Source organism: Paramisgurnus dabryanus, chromosome 20 (genome assembly GCF_030506205.2).
Source record: "Paramisgurnus dabryanus chromosome 20, PD_genome_1.1, whole genome shotgun sequence".
Classification (NCBI taxonomy): domain Eukaryota; kingdom Metazoa; phylum Chordata; class Actinopteri; order Cypriniformes; family Cobitidae; genus Paramisgurnus; species Paramisgurnus dabryanus.
This window is the reverse complement of record NC_133356.1, coordinates 20,566,594-20,574,427: the sequence shown is the minus strand read 5'-3', so window position 1 is coordinate 20,574,427 and position 7,834 is coordinate 20,566,594.

The following is a 7,834-nucleotide window of genomic DNA, read 5'->3' as shown; positions in this document are numbered from 1 at the left end:
AATACTAATACTACTAATACTACTTATAATAATAACTTAATTATTTAAAAGACCCATTCAATATAGTCTAAAAAAAAATCACAACACATTTATGTAATTTTCAAAATGTCTTCCTTACTTTTGGTTTGAGCTCAGTTCAGGACAAATATATATTTTCATTAAATGTTATCATCATCAGATTTTGATTTTAGCTCCTTGAGTATTAAAAGGTCTGGTTTCTCCTAGCTAAGCATGCAGATCGCCCCCTTTTGTTTGTTTTGATCGGTTAATGAGTGTGCCATTTAGATCTGTATCATGGATAAGCGTTTGAGGCTCACAGCTTTACTGAGCCTGAAGAGATGTGTGTTACTTTTGTGGAATTTGTACACTGACACCCGGGCAGTTGATTTCATGGTTTTTGCTATCTCTTAGTTAACAAATGTTGTTATCGGAACATTGTTATGGCTGAAACCAATCAGAAACAAGCATTTGGCGATAGTTATGACATATACTATGTGATTGACTGCTTTCTTTACCTTAACAATTTAACCCAAGACAGGTCCATTATTAGTAGGAGTGAAACATGAACAAAGAAACAATATTGTCAATTATAAATAAAAAAATTATTTATTTTTATTTACAGTATATAAGGTCTTATATTTCTATATAAGCTTTGCATAATTCAATATCACACTAGCTGCAGTGCATTTGTACTGATTATCAACATTTCTGCTGTCTGTCACCTGCACTGCCTGTACGTCCAAATCACAGCTTTGCTAACATTTCAGTAAGTACACAAACATGAGGAAGAAATTGCAAAAAATATACGATAAAGCAGAAATTAGTGGGCAATGAAAGAGAGAGAAGTAGTGGAGGCCGACCGTGAGCAGAGGTCAAACTCTGGAGGTTAATACCTGCTGTTGAACACGGCGGAGAGCCCGCGCTGAGCTCATCTCACTAATGAAACAGAAACACATCCTCTCCTCAACCCAAACGCCAATCGCTGCCAGCTAAAAAAGCAGCCCATTCATGCCTCCTGGCAGTCTGTGTTGAAGTATGTGTGTGTATAGAGGGGAATGTTACCTGCCCCGCTGGAGTTTGATTAATGATGAGAACAATAGAGCTCTTGTGGATGCCTCAGTCAGCCCCACTTGGTTCTGGTCCAGTGAGTCAAAGGGCGCTCCATACTTGGACCTGAAGCTCATCCACATCTATGCATCTGTCCATATGTCTACCTATCTGCTTTCTCTCTTTTTTCATCTCTCGCTCATCCTTGTCTCTCTACTTCAATTTGCCCCCTCCCCTCCTGCACTTTCAGGATATACAGTATATCATGTGCTGTGCGTCTGCTGATAAGCATTCGAAACCGATGCAGAGTTTCAGTCCTAATGGACATTCTCAGGGACATACCATCACAACAGTCTATACATTCTGCACATTTACATACACTGTGTTGTACACCAGCAAGTATATAAATTGAAAAGAAAATATTTGAATTGCACTTACTGTAAAGGATTAACCCAAAATTATGTCAGCATTTATTCATTCTCTCACAGTACTGGAATCGATTGAATCATAGTTACCTGAAATATGTTGCTCTTTTGATTTAATGTCCACTAGATCTGTTTTCGGTTTTGACGTGGGATTTTTAAAAGTTACGATGCAGACACTTACATAAATTAAACCTGCTCGTCTTTGTTAAGTAGATTTGTGCCATTTGGTCTTTATTTATAATCATGTTCGCACAAACCGTGCGACTTACGCTGTCCTTGCAGTTTAATTTTAATAAATCACAGCCGAGTAAATCATACAGATGTATTTTGATCCTTCATTACTGCCACTTTTGTAAGTCACCACCATGCTTCATGTAAAAAAAAAAGCTCTGGACAAACCTCGGCCAAACACTAACAATTCTGACAGTAACAATATCAGACGGTTATCATCACAGTCACAACTGAAGAATATACTTCAATAATGTTCTTGTCTGCTTGTAACCTTAAATAAACCTACATTAAAACAGAAAAAAACAAGTGCTTCCAGTGCCTCTAGTGGACACTTCAACAGAAAGATGCAGTGATTTGTGACAGTGTTTCAGGTAATGGAAAAATGTAGGCAGAGGTGCATGATTTCAATAGGCATGTGTAGCAACAACTGTCTTTTTAAGGATTATATATTTCATGCTTTTAACGTAACATTTTGTTTTGACTTACAGCTTGCCAAGGAGAACATGATGCATATTTCTGTGCCATGTGTTTTGTTCTTATACCATACAGGTGTATATGTATGTCTTTGCTCTTTCCATTCACAGTTTGACAGCCGGCAATTACTTCATTTAGAGGAGAATATGAGAATCTCAATTTTTACAGTCTGACAGCTTAATTCTTGCCATGTCAAAAGCATTGCCTCACAATTAATTACTCATATTTTCCCACTCTCAGAGTCAGTGAAGCCCTTTGAACCGTTCCTCCCTCTATCTGTTGCCTAATTGTATCAAAACAGCCCTTCAAATCGAACCACCTGCGAGTAGTTTACAAGGCCGACTCTTGTGCTCATTTTACTTGCAAATCGAGAACATTTCGGAGAAAAACACGCTTTGGAAAAAAGTGGGGTGATTGAGGGTCAGTGATATTCCAGCCAGCTCGGTCTTGATGGCTCATCACGCAGCTATGTGACACTTGCAAAACATTGGAGAGTTTCCACCTTGTTTGCTCTGTGGAAACGGAGCGCGAGAGACCCTAATGAGGACATATGGACGAAACGGCCGCGTTGGTCCGCCGTATGACGCTGTGGGCCTGTTTTGAGAAGTACTGCGCGATTATCTGCCATGTTCTCGTGTTTATAAAATAAACCTTGGCATGTTTGCAAGCACGCCGCTAAGAGGGGATTGTGAGAGCCTGGGGTTGTTAGCCGTGACTGGGAACTGAGCGATCATTCTTCATGTCAACACCACAATCATTTAGAAAGTTTGCCACAAAGGCTGAAAAATAAATGAAGCATTGTGAGGCTCTATTGGTTTTCCGGATAATTGCAGCGTTACAGGTTAAAATGCTGTGCTGGAAGTGGTCTCATATTCTGTAGTCATTACTTGCTAAGATAAAAAATGCAATCACTGTGTATCATTATACTTTACACTCGCCGGCAACTTTATTGGGTACACATATGTAATTGCTTGATAGCACAAATTGCTAATCAGCCAATCACATGGCAGCAACTAATTTAGGTGTGGTGAAGTCGTTCAAATCGAGCATCAGAATGGGGAAGAAATGGGATTAAGTGACTTTGAACATAGCATGGTTGTTGGTTGTCTTATTTAAAAAATTGCTGATCCATTGGGATTTTTTTGCAACCATATAGGGTTAACAGGGAATGGTCCGAAAAAGAGAAAATACGAGCAGAAGTTGTATGGATGAAATGCCTTGTTGATGTGAGAGGTCAGACTAGTTTGAGAAATTGGACAATAGAAGTGTAGAAAAACGGTACCTGGTCTAATGAGGCTCGATTTCAGCTGTGACATTCAGATGGTAGTAAACAACATAAAAGCATGGATCCATCCTGCCTTGCATCAATGGTTTAGGCTGGTGATGTACAGTAATGGTGTGGGGAATATTTTCTTGGCACACTTTGGGCCTCTTTGTACAAATTGAGCATTATTTAAAGAGCACCCATGTCATTGGTTATCTTTTGTACTTGGTATAATACAATATATAGTATTTGGTGGTTTATGGTTAAAAAAACACATTGTTTTCCACATGCCGTACATTTTTGTAGCTTCAGATTTCACTCTCTTCCTGAAACGCACAGATTTGAAAAGATCTGTGTCCCTGATTGGCCAGCTAATCTGTACATTGTATTGGCCTGAATACCTCTGAAGTCAGCCGTAAATGTGAGGCTCCTTACCATATTAAAAGATTTGATTGCTAACAGAAGTTAACTTTTAGGCTGTGAGTCCAAGCATGAGGAATTATGATAATGTCGATCTTTACTAAATCATCAATCCCAGGATTTATTTAAGACAGTTTACCCATTTACCTAATGAAATGATTATGATATTCAGAGAATTTCACAGTCATGGAAATTGTAAAACTTTTAAATGAATAACATTTCTGTATTTAACTATTTTTTAATATTTAGTTTGTTTGCCATGACACACAAAAACGCATTTCTCCCATGCTGTCTTCTATGCAATACGTTATTATTACTACTAAGCAACAATTACTCGAAAATACAACACAAATTCACAAAAGATGTTACTTTTATTCATTTGCTGTAATCCACATCTTTAAAATTCACACAATTGCGAGGAACAGATCCAAATTCAGCCCTTTATCCAGGGATATTGATTTGAGTTCTCATCAGCAACCGTAAAGTCAGATCGCGCGTTCGTTATAAGCTAATATAAATTTGAATTCAAATATCGCGCCTCAAGAAGCTTTACGACACATTGCTTTACAGCAAAAGCTCATTGGCTCTCTGCGTGCCACGTGACATATTTGCGTCATTTCCGTTTCCGTTGGTGTACGTTTGAAATTAAAAAAAAAATGCACAGTGACAGAGGGAAGCCAGATCAACGTTCCCTTGGATTCATAACTTTAATACTTCTCTTTACTTCATATACTCCAGAGAGGACCTTGGCTGCAGCACATCGTCATTTTAACTACTTTTGGTATTGATTTTAATATTCGCAATAAATAAGTTGTTGTGATTACACTTCTCTGTCTGTTATGCTTTTTGTAACAGTGAGTGCGTTTACATGCACAGAATAAGCGGATAACTATTAAAAATCTGCTTATTATAGAAAACTGTTTTCATGCGTTTACATGCAAATCAATAAGCCGGCTATGCAGTCAACTGTGTTTACATGGGACTTATGGGTATAGTACACAATAGTCGATCAAAAAGTCAACAACATATCTGTCTTAAGCTGTACTGTTGTATCTCTCCTCGTGTCTGCAGAACCTGTAAATGTAACATGAGCTTTTATTTTCACAGTTTCTCTGCCAACTGCTTTAGACGAGCGGAGACTTTTATGCTTTACCTTGCGCTTACTTCGGCGTGTGACGTTTATCTTTCATAGGCGGAGACATGCGCACATGGACAAAACCGTGAGAAAGCGGGTTAAGGTGTTTACATGCCACGTGAAATCGGCGTAATGAGCAAAAAACTACCTGTGCCGATCGGTTTTTGCTTACGCCGTTTATGGGCTTTCCCCGATTAAAGAAAACCGCTTTACGCGTTTACATGACCCCACGTGTTATCAGTTTATTAAGCATAATTGGCGTAAGACTGTGCATGTAAACGCACTCAGTAACATTAAATGATTTTAATAAACTGTTTTGTGTAGGACTGTAGTGGCTTAAAATATCTTTTGAATGCTAAATTGTTACTATTGTTACTAAAATGTTCCTAAACATATATGTCGTTTACGTTGCATAATATAAAAAGAATACTTTACGTATTTAAACATTTTGTATATAAGGGTTTGGGTTTAGGGTAAGGTTTGGGGTAGGGTTAAGGTGGTAACATATCGCTAAAATGGTTAAAGGAAATTATGGAATGAAAGATACGTAAATGTTTTACTCTTTTTTGCTGTAAAAACTTATTAATGCTACATTTAAATGTTGTAAATACGTCTACATTGTATGTTTTAGCATCTATTTAAACGTACAAAAAATATTTTTTTGGTTTTGAAAGTTACATGTAAATACTACGCATTAACAGCGAGACCAGGCTGCTAATACACACTTACACACCAAAGAAAATTTAAAAACGTAAATCGGACAATAGGTGCTCTTTAAACTCCACGGCCTACCTGAATATTGTTACTTCCAGCAGGATAATGCACCATGTCAAAAGATTTGCATCATGGATGTGCATCCAACAAATCTGCAGCAACTGCATGATACTATAATGTCAATATGGACCAAAATCTCTGAGGAATGTTTCTAACACGCTTAAAGAATTAAAGCAGTTCTGCAGGCAAAAGTGGGTCCACCGTTTGTTAAAATAGCTTCAAATCAGCAGAAGGTTTAATTGTAATATAAACTGCTGCACACAGAGAAAAAATTAGAAATAATATTAGATAGTAGAGAAAGAGAAAGAGACAGAAAGAGACATAATTGTGAGAAGCCAGAGGTTGCTTAGAGGTCAGTCTTTTAAAGCTCATGAAAATCGTGGTTGTTTTATTTAATTATCAACTTTGTTTCTTCTAAAATTCCTTTAAAGGAATTATATTAAAAAAGATATAAAACTTGGCTGAAATACATGAGAGTATTAATATAATGTGGTAAGCATTACTCAGATAAATTGGTTTTGGAACAATCTGATGTAAAATACTTCCATTTGTATTCACATTTCTGACCTTTCACTGCAGATTTGGTGTCTTAGCAAATCTTTTAGGACATTATTGATATCTCTCTTAACACTCAAGAGGAGATACAGTATATGTACTGTAATTACTTGGCTCTTTTTCAAGAGAAAGATTTAAGAAAGTCAAAAGTCTCCGTATTGCTGTCAGGAAGAAACTGATATTGAGTTTTAATTTGTGATTTATTTCTTCTACTTCGTTTTTTAAACAGCACTGTAATCCACACTAGTAGCAGTTTTATAGTAGGGTAAATGATTGTTTATCTCAGATTAATTTGATTAAAGAGCTTTTGAGTCTCCTCTGTGAGCATTTGTCTTTGTGAGCAGTGGAAAGCAGCTGTGCATCTCTCTAGCCAGTTATTAGATCAGAGCAATGTAATTAATGGGGTGATTGGTTAATTGTCCTGTTTCTAAATGAGGGACCACTGAGAGACAGATACCTCTATTCACTGAGTGACCTACATGTGTAGTATTTCACAACAGAATTTTATTCCCTTAAATCACAAATTAAAAACACGTCATGTTCAATTCATGACAGTCTGGTAGGATAAAGGATATCAAACGTACAAATTATTCTATTGAGCCTCAAAAAGGAAAGAATAGGAATAAAAGATTTCAGTATGGCCGGGGAAATCGTATCACCTGTTGTTAGCGGCTAGCAGAGAGGATTACGGTGAAATTACACTAAGTACATTGACGCCTCTAATACAGGCAGAGAAATTAGAATATTCACATGAGACTAACTGTTAAAGCTTTATGAAGATTTCAGACATGGTGAGATGTAGGAAAAGTAAAGTGACATTCACACTGAGAGAATCTGGTTTGATTTTAGGCACCTGTAAAACGGAGATGGCAGGTGTTAGAGCGACTGCATTGTGATCTATCAAAACTAAGTGTTACAAATCATTCTTACGTCATACAGTTTTCCAAAGCAATATTCTTTGTGCCATCAAGAGATATTTTACAGCGTTGGACGGCGTAATAATAATTCCATTAAAATGAAGTTTAGGAATAAAAATGTTTTTGGATAATTAGTGCACAGAGAGTCCAAGTCCTTTAGTAAATGTTGAGAATTCAGTTCAAATCAAACAATCTGTTTCATGCCAACACAGTATTATTTTAAAAATCCACCTCTGAGACTGCATGACAAATATTTTGTTTAAAATGTCTGGATTTGTATTTATGCCTAAATCTCTCACTAGGAAAATATGTATATATGAATGTACAAAATAGAGATGGGAAAATCATTAGAAACTGAGTACACTTTTATAGTTTTATATCTGTACAACACTGAGGAAATTGGTTGGAACACTGTACCAAAACAGCTTGATGTCATAACCTTGAATCTACAAGACCTAGTAGACCTTGACCATTTTCAACAAGTTCTTACTTTCTGTCTCTGTGTTCATCAAACATGATGGTTCATCTAAGTGTGCTCTCTATGAGCTCTGACATGAGACTATAGCAGGCCAGACACCAAAAGACATTTTCA